At 41.6% G+C, this 19988-nt stretch overlaps 1 protein-coding gene across 5 annotated transcripts in view; it reads right to left on the bottom strand.

Annotated features, from left to right (window-relative positions):
- Positions 1 to 19988, bottom strand: part of FHIT (fragile histidine triad diadenosine triphosphatase) — a 1147690-nt gene that overhangs the window by 444976 nt on the left and 682726 nt on the right. The window lies entirely within an intron of this gene.

Genomic DNA, 19988 nt, shown 5'->3' on the forward strand with positions numbered 1-19988 from the left:
CTCCTTCTCACCGCCCCCCCCTCCAACTACGGTCCCTTATCTGATTACCATCAAATAGCCATGATCTGAAACCAGAGATCCACAACCACCAGGTGTGAGCTGTGTATTTGTGAGCAATCACTTTTCTGGCATTCAGGAACTAAGGATACCATGAAACAACTCAGCAACAATGACAGGGCAATGACTACGGGAGAGCAACCTCACCTTACAGTGTCTATCAACGCACCCACAGGGGGCGCCTGGGTGGCTCAGTCGGTTGGGCATGTGACTCTTAATTTTGGCTTGGGACGTGATCTTGGGGTTGTGGGATCGGGCCCCGAGTCAGGCTCTCTGCCCTGCGTGGAGTCAGGTTGAGATTCTTTCTCTCCCTTTGCCCCTCCCCCTGCTCATGCTTTCTCTCTCAAAATAAAAATCTTTAAAAAAAAAAGCACCCACGGTTATTATACCCGTCAGTTGTTCCTCTTTCTGCACTCTGTCAGTTTCTATAGAAACCCATGGACTGCCCTGCCAACTCTCTCATATACCCAGAGAAGGTTTGTTCATCTCCTGGTAAAGAGCAATGCTCCTTCAAGCTGGTGTGACCTTCACACTCCACTTCTTGATTGTTCTCTAAGCAGTTTCTTCAGTTTCACTATAATCACAGTAGACATGGATGAAAACCCTAGCCTAAAAGCCAGTACCCTACCTGCAAAAGAACAGCACCCAACAGACCAAACAGCCCACACTTTCATTAATGAAGGACCTACTATGTGAGCCACAGAATAAATGGCACATGCTGAGTCCTTTACATGCACCTACAGCTCTTTAAAGCAGAACCACCTCCATTCTATCCATGAGAACCCTGAAGAGTCATGCAGAACAACGAACATGTCCAAGATCTCATGGCTAAATAGGGTTGAAAGCAGGATTCTAACTAGGTCTGTTCTAGAAAGTCCATACTTGGTAATACTATGTTTCCCCCTTGCTTACATAAGGATATCTTATTTACTCTTCAGTTCCTCTTCCACTAGTCCGCACTCTCCCTGGGAGCAGGAACTATGAGTTTTTCACCCCCATTTCCATTATGCCTCCTAAGAAAGTGGCACTCAGAATTTCTTAAACTACTCAAAATATGAGAGGACGGCACCTAGCACTCAGTAGGCACCTAAGTGCTTATGGTGCGGTGTGGATGCACACAGATTAGAAGTCTTAAAAAGACTCCATTTAACCTAAGTTGAAAGCTTTTTGATACGATAGCCTGAATTCCTAGTTCTCTCTCATCTTCCTGTCTCTGACCTCCCCTTTCTTCATCTCTTTCTTCTCCGTCTTTCTATCTCTCCCCTCTCTCCATTTGTCTCTGACCATCTCTCCCACATGCCACCACTACCATCACAGGCTTTGACAGCTACTGCATCCATTAACATACCATATGCATGGTCAACAATCTCACATGAAATATCCCTGACCACATCTGAGATCAAACCCTAAATAAGCACACTCACGGTACTGACATGACAAAGAACTCTACCTCAGGTAGCTCTGTGCACAAGATAAGCCTCTTAAACTAAGGAGCCCCAAACCTGACACCTGGATCTCAGAAAACAAGTGATAGATGCTTGTTTCAATCTCTCCTACGTGTATTGCTGTGGTCGGAGTGTGTGCCCACAAAATTCCCATGTTGTAATCTGTACACCCAAGATTCTGATGGTGCTGAGAAGTGAAGCCTTTGGCAGGTGATTCGGTCATGAGGGGGGAGCCCTCATGAAAGGGATGAATGCTCTCATAAACGAGATCCCACTGAGCTCCCTCGTCCCTTCCTCCACGTGAGGATACAATGAGAAGTTTGCAACCGAGAAGAGTGCCCTTACCCAACAATGTTGTCCCCTTGATCTCACACTGCAAGTCTCAGGAAACCGTGAGAAATAAGTTTCTGTTGTTTATAAGCTACCTAGTCTGCAATATTTTGATATAGCAGCCAAAAAGACGAAGGCATATATGCACCCACATATAATGACTTCCCTTTGCTTCTTACTGACATCGTCATGTAATGAGACAGCCCTCCACACATGCCAACTCTCATGCTCAAAGTTCTTCATGCACCCCCTCCTGGAAGCCCCCAAACAATTCCATGGTATAGACTATGGACATCTGCATTTGACAGATGAGGAGGCCAAGGCACAGAGGGACTCAGTAACTTGCTTAATGTCACAAAGTTACCAAGTGGAAAATACTCATTCCTAGAACCCACATTCTCTGAACATAAAGCCTACCTTCCCCGCCATACCACTCTGGCTGCTTTCTGTGAGCTTGGTGTTCTTTGTGTGGCAGGAATTTCCTGAGAATTACCCTAATTTCTCTTGCACCAGAATGGTATAGCCCTCACAAAGGCACTCGATTTAGTAATTCATTTGCATTCACTAATTGGTGTTCTATATAAATGGTTAGCAAAGTGTGGTCTCTAGGCCAGCAGCATTAGCACCACTTGGGAGAGTGTTAGAAATATTCACCCTCAGGCCCTATCCCAGACCTCCTGCATCCCAAACTCTGGGGCTGGAGCCCAACTGCCTGGGATCTTCTAAGCTTTTGAGCTAATTCTGATCTGTGTTAGAATTTCAGAATTACCACTCTGACATTTACTGAAATTTTAGGTAATGGTCCCTTTGAAGACTCACGGTTAGAAATGAAGAAAGAGGCGCGCCTGGGTGGCTCAGTCGTTAAGCGTCTGCCTCCAGCTCAGATCATGATCCCAGGGTCCTGGGATCGAGCCCCACATCGGGCTCCCTGCTCGGCGGGAAGCCAGCTTCTCCCTCTCCCACTCCCCCTGCTTGTGTTCCCTCTCTCGCTGTGTCTCTCTCTGTCAAATAAATAAATAAAATCTTTAAAAAAAAAAAAAAAAGAGAAATGAAGAAAGAAATTGCATCATGAGGCATCTTGCTTCAGTAACACCCAGGGGCACATTCTGTCTATAACTCCTCACACTGTCATCTGTCCTCACACATCGGCTTTCTGCTCATAATTTCTAAATTGCAACCACCTAACAGCTTCTAAAATGAATGTCTGGCCTGGAAGGTTTTAAAATGCGAGGAGAGTAAGCATCTTTGTTTCTGGATTGGACTTCTCCGATGCAGGAGACCAAATCACTCCACCTCTGAGAGCAAATTAATTACCCCTTGACATAAGTTTATTTACATGCCAAGTATGGTCTATAATGAGGTATTTACCATGCAACCAAATTTCAAGCAATCATTCACGTAAGTAACCATATTTTAATTACTGTCACTTCTTTCATTATGTATTCTCTATATACAATACACCTGTCAGAAGAACATTTCTTGTTTGACGGATTGTCAGCTCCTTCTATTTTTCCTGGGTCCTGTCTTGTCCACCACCACCCCCATCAACATGTTTGTTTGTTTTTTTTTCCCCTTAACTGAAGTCAAGCACTGCACAAGGTCTTGGGGACTTGGAGGCAAGTGGGATGGTTGACCAGCCCTAACAGTTGGCAGAGCCTTTCATCTCTCCTCTGAGATCACTGTTCGTACGTTCTCAGTGTATCTGTCTGCTGCAATTAGGGTGTTGTAAAGCTATTGTTGATAAAGTGACATTTGCTCTAAGCATTGTCACTTTGAAGAATACCCAAGAAGGAAAATGAAAATCGATGTAATTACAAGTCATCAACTGCAAATTTCATTCACTTACTTGCTTCAAAACTGCCAAATAAAAATAATTTCAGTTTACCTTAATAACAATATATGGATATTCAATTTTTTTTAAAAGCTTATTTTCAATCTGCATTTCTAATATTAAAAAGAGGAAAAGCACTCAGTCCAATTTTCTCTAGTTAGAGAACCCTAACTCTTACAAAACGCATGCAATTGAGTGGTTGCCTGATAATTTACTGTAATAAGTACTGAAAAGTGTGTTTTAAGCCAAATGCTTTTGAAACTTTGGACTGCTGTCTTACCTGAATAGTTTTTTTTTTTAAATTCTAATCACTTTTTGTGAAAGAAGGTGGCACCCAAACAAGGTATCATCATGTATGATCAATGTACTACAATGAATACTTTGATTACATGACATTGATTATCATTCTAAAATTTTCTGTACTAATTATTGTGGGGGAAAAAAAGATAATTTACAAAACAAACAACTGAGGGCCAGTTTCTTCCAAACAACTTTGGAAACTCTGAGCAAATAAAAAGAGAATTCCCTCGAGCAGACAGTATGAGCAACTTTCAATCAGTAAATGTGGACAACACACTCCTTAGCAGAAGCCCAACCTTGGTGTCTGCCCCCAAACAAATTTTGTTTGCCCCCTGGTAATTTTGTTTTCATTTAAATGTCAGCTTTAAAAATTTATGGGATTGCACTTAAATATTTAGATTTATATTACCTCTCAAAAAACTGGGCCACCTGGGAACAGTGGGCTGTTTAACCCCCATGGCAACGATGGGCTAGCTTCACTCTAAGTATCCTGAGGGGCTCCTGAGGACCACTGAGTTGGCACCTCTGTTTCATGTTCTGTGGTAGTTAGGGTTTGAAAGTTCTCTCATTACCAGCCTGGAGTCATCTATGAAGATATCAAAAGGGGGTAGGACAGAGAGTAAACTTTGGAGAACGGGCAGGAAAGAAAATGGGGAGGGGGGTATTGGGATCTCTTGGGATCCAGTAATGGTGTAGGCAAAGCTTCAGGAGTGAAGGTGGGGGAGAAATGTGTAAGGCAAAAGGACCAGGAAATGGACAAGTCTGACTGGGACAGAGGTGTAGGAGAGTGGGGATACTCTGAGAAAGCCTATAAAGAACTGACTGTGGAGTAACTGAAGAGAACCTTGAATGCCAACTCAGGGAGCTTCTGGGACATTATCCAAGATACAGCTCTTAGTTTCCTTTTGAGAAACAAATCAACCCACTCCATATGTAATTTCAGCGTGGTATATGCCCACTTAAGCTTGAGTAACATGCCCTCTCTCTCAACCTCCAATCCTTTCAGTCAAGGAATTGCACTTATTAGTACTATGGGAATCTGGCAGCAATCGCACCCAAACTCAAGAGGACTGGCACTGTAAGCAGGGAGAGCAATTGGCAAGGAAGGGGTAAGGCTAAGGGAGCAGTGGAGGGTCATTAAGGACACAAGCACCTGAGTCACATGGGCTGCGTTCCAAGTCTAAGTACCATGGCCTTTTGCAGGCTTTTTAACATCTTTGAGCCTGAGTTTTTTCAGCTCTAATGGAGGAAATAGTACCTGCGTCAGCACCTATTGTGAGGATTTAATAAAGTGATACATGTTATATATGCTTGGAAGAGTTTCTGGCACAAATAAGAGCTTAATAAACATTAACTGTGCTGCTATCATTATCATCATCATCATCATCATCACTTCAACTGTACTGAGTCTTTTTTTTTTTTAAAGATTTTATTTATTTATTTGAGAGAGAGAGAATGAGAGAGAGCACACGAGAGGGGGGAGGGTCAGAGGGAGAAGCAGACTCCCTGCCGAGCAGGGAGCCCGATGCGGGACTCGATCCAGGGACTCCAGGATCATGACCTGAGCCGAAGGCAGTCGCTTAACCAACTGAGCCACCCAGGCGCCCTCAACTGTACTGAGTCTTGAAGGGGGTGTCTCAGATTTGATCTGTGGCCCTGGGCAGAGAAATGGAAGTAAACAGATGACAACGAGCTTGTGAGAACATATAGGACTTGGTTATTTTAGAAATGTGGGAAGACGACCTCTTCACAAGTATTCAAAGATCACTGCATGAACCTGAAGGTGGGTGATACTTTAAGACAATAGAGATGGAGAAGGTCAAAAACAGAATCTGCTCCTCGGAGAAGTCACATTTAAGGTGTCAGCCTCACAGAGGGGTAGAACTATTCACAAAGCAGTTAAAAAGCAGAAGTCGAATTCAAAAGAAAGGTCTGAGCCAAGATGCACATTTGAAAACAGCTAATAATATTTGAGATGAAATATAACAAGTAAAAGAATTAAGAGCATAGATAAGCCACATCATCATGAGCATCATTAGATAACATTTACTACGTGCCAGAAACTGTCCTAAGCATTTTACATGGTTTATCTCAAGTCCTCAGCATAACTACCTCCCTATTTCATAGGTGGGAATACTGAGGCTTAGAGAGGTTAAAATCCTTGCTCAGAGGTGCCCAGCTTTAGACAGCATGGATTAGGAGTAGAACCCAGAGTCCTCACTCTTAATCATTTGCTGTACTCCTTCCCATAAAAGGAAAGAGAAGTCTATAAGCAAAGAGAAAGAGGGAAATAAAAGATATTAAGAGGCAAAAGTCAGTGAATCATGCCCCTAAAGAAGAGAAAGGTAATGGGTTTATGAGCTGGGCAGAGAGCCATCACAAGGCTAAACTAGGCTCTGAACACAGAGAAAAATATTTAAAAATTAAGAAGGATTGAGGAATCTAGGTGGTTCAGTTGGTTAAGTGTCTGACTCTTGATTTCAGCTCAGGCCATGATCTCAGGGTCATGAAATCAAGCCCTGTGTGGGGCTCTATGCTGGGCATGGAGTGTGCTTAAGATTCTCTCTCTCCCTCTCCACCTCCCATTCATACACGTGTGTGTGAGTGTGCCTGCTTTCTCTCTCCTCTTAAATAAATAAATCTTAAAAAAAATTAAGAGGGACTGGGGAGGTGGCTAAAAGACTAAAACAGGTACACTTGGTAAGTTGAATACCAGGTAAGAAAACAAATCATCCCAAGACCAGGTGCCATTTCCAGTTAGAATGTAGGACAAGTAGCAGGATTTCATCGCTTAGTTTCACCAAAGAAATGAACACCAGAATTCTGCTTTCAAATTCATTTACAATAGAATTTTGGAATTATCAATTGTACTTTTGTCCAGCTTGGGTGGAGTTATTTTTTGCTTGGGAGGCTGCCAGGACTTATAAAGACACTGACATCAGAGACACACATCCTGTGGTAGTAAATAGCATCAACTCCATAAGAGCTGCCACCACATTATACCACAACCACACCCCACCCCACCCCATGGCATGGCAGGGCGCGGCCCCACGGACCACAACAACAGCTGACACACACAGAACAGCCAGCACAAAGAGCTTGCTACCCAGCAGGCACCACACTAACGGGGGTCAATATCCCATCTCATTTACTGTTTAGAACCATCCTCTATGTGATTGGTCCCAACATCAGCCACAGTCACAGATGATGCCCTAAGGTTTAGTCCACAATTGTCAGGTGGCCAAGCCAAGTTAATCTTTAAAACCAGTCCAGGGGCACCTGCCTTCAGCTCAAGTCATGATACCAGGGTCCTGGGATCGAGCCCCGCATCGGGCTCCCTGCTCGGCGGGAAGCCTGCTTCTCCCTCTCCCACTCCCCCTGCTTGTGTTCCCTCTCTCGCTATGTCTCTCTCTGTCAAATAAATACAATCTTTAAAACAAACAAACAAACAACAACAACAAAAAAAAGTCCAGTCTCCTGCTACCCACAGTCTGATCTTCTCCTTGATACCAGGGTAAATCTCTTAGAACTAGAAACATCTATTTATTCCCTTTGGAAAGGTAAGCACTTATGTGTTCTGACGGCCATTACAGCATATCTAGTTTATGGTCACTCTCATATAAGGATCTAGAGAAAGCAGCTATCTGATGTGGGGCGGCGGGGAGGAGTAAGGCCCACATCTTTCTGGCAAAGTCTGTTAGGGAGGGACAAGAAGGAAAAACAGAAAAAAAAAAAAAACAAACACCCCACAATGAAGATTCTTTGTAGGCTTTGAAGACGATGGCGCTGAAAAAAAAAAAAATTCAATTGTAAGCAGGGTGAGATGATCACTAGTGCCAAGGACATTTCTGATTGGGAAGCAAACAAAATATAAAATTATAGGTGCTAAGTGAAAGAAAGCAGACGAAAGGTTACATATGTATGAGTATACATTTGTATATCTATTGTAGGAGTCCCTTTATATGAAATAACCAGAATAGGTAAATTCATAGAGATGGAACACAGATTAATGGTTACTAAGGGCTGGGGTGGCAGGGGAGAAACTGCTTCAAGGTAAGGGGTTTACTTTGGGATGATGGAAACGTTTTGAAACCAGAGGGAGTTAGAGGTCCACAACACTGTGAATGTACTAATTGCACCTGCACTGTTCACTTCAAAATGGTTATTATGAATTTCATCTCAACAAATTATTTTTAAAATGAAAAAAAATAAATTTTAGGATGTAGACTAACAAAGGGATCTTCTACTTCTCTCCCAGAATATTAAAAAAAAAAAATCACCATGAAAGATGAAAACATTATTATTCCTATGTTTGGGTTTAATTTGGCAAGGGAGAGACTTTTTCTTTTTTTTTTTTTCCCTCTTCATTACTCCACAAAATCACATACAAAAATGTACCACAGCAACAATGAAGCATCTTCTTTATAGGCTTTAGTTACTACAGTAGAAGACAAAGAAAATGAACCACATGGATAACAAATTTCCTGACTATGAAGATAGTTCTCACCCCCATCAAAGTGTTCAAAGATTATCTTCAATTACAGAAGAGAAAAGTAACTTTTAGATTCATTTAGAGGCAGAGCTTAGTGCTATTTGTGTTAGCTCAGGTTCTCTGATCAGCAGACTTTGCATTAGGATTAGACATGCAAGAAGTGTATTGCGGGAGGTGGTGGGTAGAGGGAAGGTAGAGTAGCAGGCAGAAAAAGCTAGCTGCCAGACCATGATGTAGGTCTGATTCCTCCAAAGGATGGGGCGGAACGTAGTTTTGGATGGGAAGAGTCTTGGGCTCCAGGGTAATTCCATGAAAAGTTTGACTAGGCCCAGAAGGAGCCCTTGAGCCAGTCTTCCAATGAAAGAACCACATGTATCACAGGTGTGGGTCTGTACTAACTAGCCCACTTGCCTTCATTCGTTGGCTACGGGAAACATACCCTTGGCACCACACAATGGTGGGTCCACAGCAGCCTGACTGCATTCTTCAGTCAATTTTGCTCCTGCCACAAAAGATCTGAGCGGCACATTTTCACAGAACCACCTGGACGTATTTTCAGTCTTCACTGTACATATTTGGCAGGGAGTTAGCATTCTAACTCCCACAATAGTGAGGAACAAGTAAGTGTGGTTCACTGAAATCTGCAAACAACACCCAATTTTATTTTAGGTAAAAGTTTCTGTAACCTCTCCCACCTAAATCTAGGAGGTGTATTGCTAGGGAGGGAGGAGAAAGGAAACTCGTAACAATGACATTGTAAGTGTTCACACTAAGCTAAAGTCCACCCAGCAAAGCAACTAACCAAATGAGCAAGTCAACACCAAGGCTACAATCTACAAATGGTAAGTCAGATCCTGCACATGAAGTGTGACAATTAATTAACGTTAATTGGAAATGTTAGAGAGAAATACAGATTTTTGTCTGTTTAACCATATGGGGAACAGGGTCACTCACATAAGTATCCACATAAGTGTTAGCACTTCCCTCCTCCCATGAGTAATAAACCTGTTCTTTTAGACTAATAGAACATTTTATGACACATATCCACAAGTTTTGTATTTATTATTTTTGTCTAAAATCTAGAGAGATACTTCATAAACCACATATTTGATACATTAAAAATTTTAAAGGCTACTATATGATCCAATAAGTCAAATTACATGGGAGGAGTAAGGAACATGGAATCAAGCTATGTGATTTCACTGGAACCAAATAAAAACATTATTTATATACCACAGCGGTAGAAACAAAATCTGTTTTTGGAAGAAGCAATAAAGTCCAGTTGTGTTACAAGAAAAGGCTTTAAAAATAAAATATGAATAATAAAAGAATTTGTATATGTATGTACATCTGTGTCCTGTTGTCATTGACACTAATCTGTGATTATTAAACTTACGTACTTCTGCAAGTATCTATCTATATAGAGATATAATTTTAAAAATAAGAATTCAAAGAGGGAAAGCCTATGGGTAAGAATGAAACTGTATTATATTCTGAGAAGTAAATACTACGCTTAGCAGAGAGTTTTTAAAAAGCCAATGCTATTATCATTTCCTTTGTGCCAGATAATCAGCCCCTTTTAGAGTACGATGCACTTCCTATCAGTTTTCCAGTCCTTGCAGCAACAATCTGCTAACCAAGAACTAAATAAACCAGCTAAACGTTAAAGTACATCTTAAGGTATTTCATTCAAATCCCAGGAAATGTTTCCTCTCGTTATAGTACCTGAGTTTTTGAGTAAAATTTCTCTTTTTTTTTCACAATGGGATTTTCCCCCTAGTTCTACAGTGAATATACCATTTTCTCCCATACTTAACCCTCAGGATGGAGGAAGTAGTATCCTCCAACATTTTGTGAAGACAGACTAATTGATTTCCCCAAAAGTTAAACTCAGCGAGACGGATACTGAGTATCGGCTGCCTCTGGTGTCCACAGTTCTCCCATGATGACCACCAAGGGAAGGTCAGGTTGCTAACTGCAATCTGGTCACATATCTCTGCCTCTCACCCCAGTTCGGGCTGGTTTCATGTGGGATCTGGAGGACAGAAACATGGATTACGTAATCAGTAGGCTTGTAGGAGTCACACACACAATGGAACAATCAAAAAGGTGAGCAGGTGAATATTCCCTTTCAGAGGATAAATTACCTTTTCCTGGAAAATGATTATTGGCTGACAACGAGGTGGTAATTTACTTCTCTCCAGCCTATAATAAACAAAAATACAAAGTAGGACAGCATTTGCAGTAACTATGTGGGTGATTATAATCACCTTTTAGCCTTGAAACCAGTCCCTATCTCATCAGCTATGATACATAAATATTGTTTTAGATTTTCATGCCTTCTAAAAGAAAAGCTTTTGTGTGCTCCTATCTCATCAGTTATGGTTTTTGTTTTTGTTTTTTTTTTTTTAGATTTCCATGCCTTCCGAAAGAAAAGCTTTTGTGTGTCTCAGCTTGGCAAGCTGTCCCTAATGGCCCCTATTACCAAACTTAACAGAGTTTGAGATTTCTTTGAAGTAAACCCTGTTTCTTAATTCAGCCTACGTTCTTGCTTACCCCTTCAGGAAGGAGTCTGAGGCAGGCAGTTCTCTTATGGAAAGAGGACAGAAGAGGTGTGTTATAGAGGTCAGCAATGACTGAGCTGATTGCTCTGGAAGGACAGCAGCATTCTAGGTGGAGTAATAAATGTTCCTTAGGTAAGACTGCTTCTTTCAGTGGGTCTCTGATTATCTAGGGGCCTAACCGGAAGTAGAGGTTGTGACAAAAAAGCATAACAGCGATTGGAATATACAGCATAGGAATTCTTGAGTTGTCTGTAGGTGCTATAGTAAGGCAGGGGACAGGAGGGGATGGCACAACTTGAGGACCTGGAGAAGAGAGGAGATGGAAGACACACTGGAATGGAAGCAAGGAATGAAGGATCCTAACAGTAGCCTGCCTCGAAGAAGGAAAGAGCTTGAGGAGAAGCTCTACCTAAGAGGTGTCCAAGCTTGCAGCAAGAGACTGTATTGGAAGTGGATCCCTGCTTTGTCCTAGAATTACCTTCTGTTATGTCCACGCCTCCAGATAAAGTCTGTTACAATCACCCTGGGTTAGTAGCACTCTGGGGACTGGAGGAGTAGACAAAAGAGGTCTGCTGGTCCCCAGAGGCGAGAGGCTGAGTGGAGACACCAGCGCGCACACACAAGCAGGAAGCCAGAGCAAGAAAGGGCAGAACATCATAGAACTTCCCAAATGTTTGAAAGCACTGGGGTTGGGAAGCCGGTCTTCCCACAGTAGGTAGGATTATGCCATTTCCTTTGGAACAGTACATAGAGGAGACCAAAGAACTTAAGGGCTATCAGCTCTCAGTGAGAGGAATTTGTTAAAGTACAGGTCTCTAAAAAGGAAATTGAATTAGCTATCAACATTTAAAAATGAAACTTTTTTTCTAGCTCTATGGCTTCTTTGGTAAAGAAAAAAAAAAAAGACAGTCTGAAAATGTCAGGCTTGAATTCCCGGGCACTGCACGGCAACTGATGCTTACAGAGTTCTTAACAGACACAACTCCCCATTACCTACCAGCCAGACCAGTTCACTCATTCATATGGCCCACCTGTGCCTGGAGGCACCACTGTGCAAACCTGATAGTACAGGGGGTCCACACATGACAAATGACATAGCTTATGCATTAGCAACGGTTATTTTTGCCTTGCCCTTAGTAGCGGCTCAGTGTAAGTGTGGTGAATTCCTTGGTTCTGTACTAGAAGGGAAAGGCAAGTTAACCTGCCAATGTATGTGGGGTCTTCCTGTTGGCTTATGTTAATGAAAGGCATGTGTGCTGGTTATTCTCCATTTGCCCCAGATCCATTCTCTGTTCTTCCTGTCCTGTGTCCTGGTAAGTTATTTTCTATGCATCTGCCAGACTCCTTTTCCCTCTGACTTCTGGTAGGTTTGGCCGATAAGAATCATGAGCAAAAGACTGGTGGCTGTGAAGGGAGAGAAGATGGAGTACTTACTCCCTCTGATTCTTATCATGCTTCTATAATCTCCATGGAGCCCCCTTGGATAGGATCAGCTCTTGTGTGGCTCTCCTTTCTATTGGCCCATCCAGGCAACAGAGGTGATAAAGGCTTCCCTCTATTGGTACTCCCTGGTGCTTCTCCACTCCCTTTACTTCTCTCCATGCTGTTCATACCTTATAACAGTCCCTTTACTAAAATCCCCTTCCATTCAATCCTCTGGTGGTGCCATCTGTTGCCTGCTGGCCCTGGATAGATCAGATATGAACATTCCAAATTTGGGCACAAAAGTAGCTGGACAGAAAAAAACAAAAGGAGGTAGAGGAAAAAAAGAGTAGATTTCAAATGAGTCTTAAAAAAAAAAAAAGAAAAAACAACTAGTGCAATCTTGCAGTTTGGTCTTTACAAGGCTTACTTGCCTTAATCAGATACTTAAATGGTTGAGTGTTCTGGGTCATTTCTTCTCTGAAGCCTTTCATTTCATGTGTAATTAGAAACACACCAGTCTGTAATGATGGCAGCCTTCAAAATGGTCAGTCTGTCACTTTCACATCTCTAATGCAAAACACAAATGCCTGCCTGATTACTAAGAGTCTTATTAAGGGGCCATTGTTTTCCCCTTTCTGCCAACTCCTCCCATCTCCTGATCTTTATCATCTTGCATTCTACTTAAAGAGGGGTCTAAAAGAAAAAAGATAATCCCATAGACACCCACATCAGACTGTATTCATAACGGAGGTAAAGTGCATCTGGTCTTGTCATTCAGTTTTTGTTTCCCTGTCTGAATCTAAGAATAACCTGAAGTCTTTTGCAAAACAGGGAGGAAGTTTTTCCAAGGAGCATGAGGGTGACAGAAGTTACCCATGATGGAAATTCCAGTATCAAGAGTCTGGTTGGATTTCACTGTGGCTGCCACTTGACTTTACTAACTTTTTTTGGACGTGATATTTAGTGTCATTAATTTTAGGTATGGCTATTATCTTTTGTAAAACTAATCAGATCTGGCAGATCGTGTCCTTTAAAGAGGACACTAATTCTAAAAACTGCATAGTTTCTCTGTTGGCTGAGATAAAGAAAAATAATCTTTATTTTTACAAGTGATTAATTCTATTCAGTTTTTAAAAACCTATTACTGCAACATTATGCACCAGGTTTTTCACAGACACCTGTTTTCAAATTATCTAAATTTCAGAGAAGTCTGGTAGTGGTTTAGAAAATATAGTCTTTTACCCATAATAAAGGAGTATTAGCACTGAGGGCTAGAAAGAGTCCAAAAATGGAACAGATCAGCTTCTTAGCTCCTGGAGGGTAGAGAATATCAGTCACTGTATCTTTGCTGATGAACACAGAATCTGGCACAAGGTAAATGCTCAATTAATGTTTACTGAAAGAAAAGAATGCCTTTGTGGCCAACTATCTTGGCTGACTTCACTCATGCTTAGTCCAACACCTAGAACAAGTATCTATTCTCAAGGACCATCTTTTTGCAGCAATGCTCATGCCCTGAACACAACTCTTATTCAGCAGAGAGATCTCCAGCACCATAGAAAGGTTTTGACTGGTTCTCTGCATTAGCATACAAAGCTTACATTTTTGCCTACAGAGAGGATAACGGGAGTCAACAGTCTCAGTCTTCCTCAAGTGGCACTTACTTCCTCTGAAAAGAAAAGCCCAGGGACACAAAGACAAAAAAAGCAACACTGAAACGACCAGTATGAGCAAGTAGAATTGCAATGACAGAGTCGGGCAAAGTAAGAAGCAATTAGTAGGTTTGTCTTTGTGCAGCTTCAAGAGTGCTGGTGAGGGAGCACCTGGCTGGCTCAGTTGGTAGGGCATGTGACTCTTGATCTCAGGGTCATGAGTTCAAGGCCCACATTGGGCATGGAACCTACTTAACTAAAAAAACAAAATTTTTTTAAGTATTCTGGGGGCGCCTGGGTAGCTCAGTCTGTTACGCGTCTGCCTTCAGCTCAGGTCATGATCCCAGGGTCCTGGGATCAAGCCCCACATCAGGCTCCCTGCCCAGCGGAGAGCCTGCTTCTCCCTCTTCCTCTCCACCTCCTCCCTGCTCATGCCTGTGTGTGCTCGCTCGCTCTCTCTCAAATAAATAAAATCTTAAAAAAAAAAAAAGTATTCTGTGAGCGCTGGTTGAGGGTGCCTGGTGGGCTCCCTCAGTAGAGCATGAGACTCTTGATCTTGGGGTCATGAGTTTGAACTGCACGTTGGGCAGGGAGTTTATTTTTTTAAAAGGTGCTGATTGGTAAAATTATCTCAGGATCTGGTGGTGCTTGGATTTCTTTACATGGACTTTTGGGAAAAGGGAAAAGGTGGTTTAACCACCTTTCTGGAGAACCATCCAGTAACACCCAAATGGAGTAAATGTGTACATCTTTGCCTAGGTCACTGGGATCAACATTCCTAAGCTTTCTTTAGTGGCACAACAAATACAGAGCTGAAAAGGGGGAGCCCAGGGAGGTGTGTGCAGCACAAACTCTCCTTTGGGGAGTAAGGACAAAGTGTTGTGTTCATAGATCTGTTTGGTGGTATTGAATCCTTTAAGAGAAAATTATACTTGAAAATTTGTATGGAATATCTACCCTATGGGAAAAGAACATATTATATATACCATTAATCATAGTGAATTAAAATGACCTTCCAAGAGCCTAATACGTCAATTAAGAAATAATGTGCCCTTTAGTAAAGATTTCTTCTAGTTATATCAAAGAGGGAGAGGCTCATTTAGGCACTAAGTTTCAACACCTACACGTCTCTAAGTTGTTAGCCTCCTTTTAAAAGAGGAAGGTTTACATTACTTAGAGCTCCCTCAATAGCATCAAGGTATCCTGTGGCAATGCAGCTAAGCCAGCCCCAAGAGCAATAAGATACTCTGCACAGGGTAAACCATCAAAACTGGTGAAAAGACTGCAAAATCTCTCATCTTAAACCTAACACTGTAGAGGCTATTCATCACTTAACAAAACAAGAAAGTGCATTTTAAACTGAAGCCCACAAAATGAGAATCCATCATTTCAGGCCACCGAGTCTATACTAGTGGTTGAACCCAGATATGGCAGTAGCCACCAAGACCCTCTTCCCAACTTGGGGGAATATCATTCATTTTTTTTTTCCCTTACAGAGAGAGAGAGAGAGAGAGATCACACACACATGATGGGGGGGGAGGGGCAGAGGGAGAGGGGGAGAGAATCTCAAGCAGGCTCCAAGCTCAGCACAGAGCCTGACGCAGGGCTGGATCTCACGACCCCAGGATCATGACCTGAGCCGAAATCAAGAGTCAGAACACTTCACCGACTGGGCTACCCAGGAGCCCTGAAAATCATTCATTCTTTAGGACAAGGTTGAAAGTCACCTCCACTGGACATACTCCCTGAGCTCAGGCAGGCATTCCTTTGGCTGGATAGACAGGTAGCTCCCTGTCCCTCTCTCCATCACCACACTGGTATGGCCCTGCCATTGCAGTTCTCTCTAATGAGACCATAGGCTCTAGAAGAGCTAGTACCATGTCTGTCTTCCGAATTCCCAGGACCGGTAACGATGCATGGCAGAAGAACTTGCTTTCCCAGACTCCCCCTGGCGGAGGACACAGTCATAGGGTTCACACCTCACTACGACAGACTCAGAAAACAACAGGATGCAGCAGGAGGCACCACAGAAATCCAGTTTCCGAAGGAGGGTGACAGAAGGACGTCTAGCTTTCAGTGGTGCAGTAGCAGAGTCCCTCTAGTGTATTTTTTCCCCTCAAACTAGCTGTACCAGTAGTTCTCAAGTGAGTGCGATTTCAGGATTTTGGTCCCACTTCCCCCCGCCCCCGCAACCCTAGGCCTTTGGGCAATTTTTGGAGATACCTTAGGCCATTACGACTAGAAGGTGCTACTGGCATTTAGGAAGTTAAGGCCAAGGATGATGCTACATGTGGGGGTGGTAGTGCAGTACACAGAACGGATCCCCTCAAGAAGGGCGATAGGACACAGGTTCCAAAACGGAGCAAGAACGATTGTTGTCATCTGCCAATAGGATCACTATCTTTGCCTCTCGAAGCCTCGTGCCCTCATCAGTGTCAAGGCCATAAAAGTCAACTTCCTAAGTGTTAAGTGGTGAGACCTGGCACATAAGAGATGCTTAATTATTATCAGGTACTTGTAGTAATTATTATCCTAACAAAAGCCAACACTGATTCTGCACTGATTATGAGTGTGTCAGGCACTGTGCTAAATCAACTTAAAAGTTGATATTATAATGTCATATCCTCCAGTCCTCAAAACACACTTGGTAAAATGATCGACGTTGATGGAGGAGTGTTTACTAAATGGTCATATACATAGGCCCATATAGAAGACATAAAAATGTTTATCAGGACACAATGCTGAAAACAGTAAATTAAATTCCTCTTATTCCATTAACACTGCTTTCCTCTAGGAAGTTCTCGATCTTAAGAACCAGGCAATCTGACACGTAAAGACAACGCTGTTTTATCCTTCTCTTCAGACAAAATACAATCAAACAAGGCATGGCTAAGACCCATTACTGCTGGTCCGGCAGACCACTGGAGCCAAGACTGCCACTAATTCTGTCCTGCTATATGCCGCAAAGTGAAAGAGACACACGGCACTTCAAATAAATCAATTTCCTTTAGTAGCTTCCTTTCCTTATCGCTTGTTTTTACTGTATGTTTTGTGGATCAAGTTAATCATTTTCATGTAAAGATCAATCTCAATATGTGCTTTCACTTGAAAGTTGTCAGATTTTGTGTTGAAGCCCAATTCTAGAGAGAGATGGGAAATTATACACCAGACTTTCATAGTTTCCACTGGCCCAACCATTCCATGGCTTTTTGATAATAACACCCCAAAATCATCTTCACTGTCGGCAACTACTGGTGAGGATGTGCCCTTGTCATGACTGGGCACATTTTCCAATTTAGCCAATTGGATACTCCTTCTTTGACAGCTGAATCTTGATTATAGTAACCAGAAGACTCAAAAAACAAAACAAAAAAAACCTGGAAATTGTTTTTTCCCCAATGGTGGAGTCCTCGGAAGACTGCTGAGTAGCACTTGCTGGCTTTAACCCCAAATCTAGGCCACTTCCTGTTTACGCCCAAGTGTCATTCTCCCATCTCCTGTAATGTGTACAATGAACTTGAGATTGCCAATAAATTCCTTTTTTTTGCTTAAGCTAACTAGAATCTACTTCTGTTTGCTTATAACCAGAACACCACCAACTGTTACTGGTAAAGATACTGGATTACTTAGGATGTTACAAAACTCTACTGATATGAATGAACCTTGAGTCAGGATGTATTTCCCTTCTTCTTCTACTTAATCTCTTAGACACCTTGTTCCTTAGTTCATAAGTCTATGGGGGATAAAAGGCTGAGGAAGCCTTATAATAAGGGATGCTTAGTAAGCCAAGAGAGTTGTTACTACAAAGTTTCCTATAGATCAGGTTATCTGAAAACATAAGCAAGTGATCATATCTTTTGAATCTCTTGAAATTTAACTACATCACACACTTATTGAGGATGACTCAGGCAACTTCTGAGTTAAAATATCCAAGTTTACACAACATTCAAGCATTCCATATTTAAATAATGGTATATATGTATAAATAAATATGTAGTCATATATATTTTTTAATAATACCCCTACATTTCTTTTCCCTTTGATGAATTATTGATCCATAACGAGAAGAGTTTCATATAACCATTACTAGGTCGTGCAGAAGTCACTAACAGCGAGCACATGGCTCATTTTGAAGGTATTTAAGAGAACTTTCTTCACGTTTCTTCAATCAGTACCTATTACCTATCCTTTTTAAAAACACAGGCAAAATTTATGTGTGCACATGGATGGACATACACAGGCACATTTATTCTACAGACACTCATTTCAAATAAACTGCACTGTCACCATCCTAGCCTATAATGTTCAAGCACTCTGAACACGATGTCAAGTTGCAACACACTCCTTCAACTGAGACTTGAACTAAAAATTGAGGGTAAATTGGGCTTCCAGACCCAGACCTGAACTTTTTGTTCTAAATAAAGCCCATCCTGGGCCGCTTCCCATAGCTCTCAACCCACATTTGCCTACTGGGCATCCTCTAGAGCAGAAAACTCCTTCTGTAACACTGAAAAGAATATGGATATCCCAGAAGTTCACTACATGTAAAATTCAACATGGCAAGAAATTACAGTCAAAAGAAGTGAGCAAAAAGAATGAGATTTGCAGATCTTTAAAGACAGGTAACAGAAAAGGGGGAAAGCAAGAAGATTGTGAAAAAAGTCATGGGAAGACTGAAATGAGGGAGACGAAGAAAGACAAGTTAAGGAGAGAAAAGGGACGGTGAGGGTTGAGACTAGGAATAACTGATGATAGAAAATGAAGGTTAGTAATTTGGACCAAGTGTATCATCTGCTTATCAATATGGTATTTCCTAAGATTTAACAAAAATTGGAAAAAATAGGACTTCAACAATGATTCAGTTCTATCCCAACGCCTGCTTCAAAGGAAAGATCAATTCCTATTATTGGGGATGGACTTTTTTTTTTTTTTAATGATCCCAAATGACTTTCCTGAGAGTATGTAGAAGAGTTACTTGCCATAGATTAAAGAATGCATATCCATTAGCTGATGATAACAAGGAGCTTCACAGCACAAGGTTAAGGCCATGGTCTCCAAGTCTGATGTCAGATTCTGGAGGCTCAAAACTCAGCACTATAGCTTATTTAAGAATTAGGTGACTTCTGCCAATTCCTGAGTATGTCACTGAGCCTCAGTTTCCTCCTTTACAAAACAGAGTAATACCTCCTTCAATGAATTCTTATTAAGATTAAATATGAAAGTGTATATTGTAAAACTAAATCAGAAGCCCCAAGTTTTTTTTTAAGTCTACCTTGATTAAAATTATAATTAAAAATATCGGCCATTAATTTCAGAGTACTTAGTGAAAAACTTGAGGTAAAGACATTGTTGACTCAAAGGCAATTGCAAATTTAAGTCCTAGACTAATCATAACCCTTTGTTTAGAGAGAAAGGAGTCTAAAGTCAAATTTGAGAGAAATTTATAATTTTCAAGTTCTTATAAAATTGAGTATTTGCATAATTCAGTTTACCAAAGGTGACCATGACCTTGTACAAATTAAAACACTTGCTTTACTTCCAGGACAAACAAAACCTAAAAGAATTTGCAAACACAAAACCAACCCTACAAGAAATATTCAAAGGGGTCCTCCAAGCAAAGAGAGTGCCTAAAAGTAACATAGACTGGAAAGGAACCAAAACAATATACAGTAACAGACACCTTACAGGCAATACAATGGCACTAAATTCCTATCTTTCAATAGTTACCCTGAATGTAAATGGGCTCAATGCCCCAATCAAAAGACACAGGCTATCAGATTGGATTAAAAAACAAGACCCATCAATATGCTATCTGCAAGAGACTCATTTTAGACCCAAAGACACCCCCAGATTGAAAATGAAGGGGTGGAAACCATTTACCATGCTAATGGA

This window comes from Leptonychotes weddellii, chromosome 1 (assembly GCF_054177405.1).
Source record: "Leptonychotes weddellii isolate Sample4059 chromosome 1, ASM5417740v2, whole genome shotgun sequence".
Lineage (NCBI taxonomy): Eukaryota > Metazoa > Chordata > Mammalia > Carnivora > Phocidae > Leptonychotes > Leptonychotes weddellii.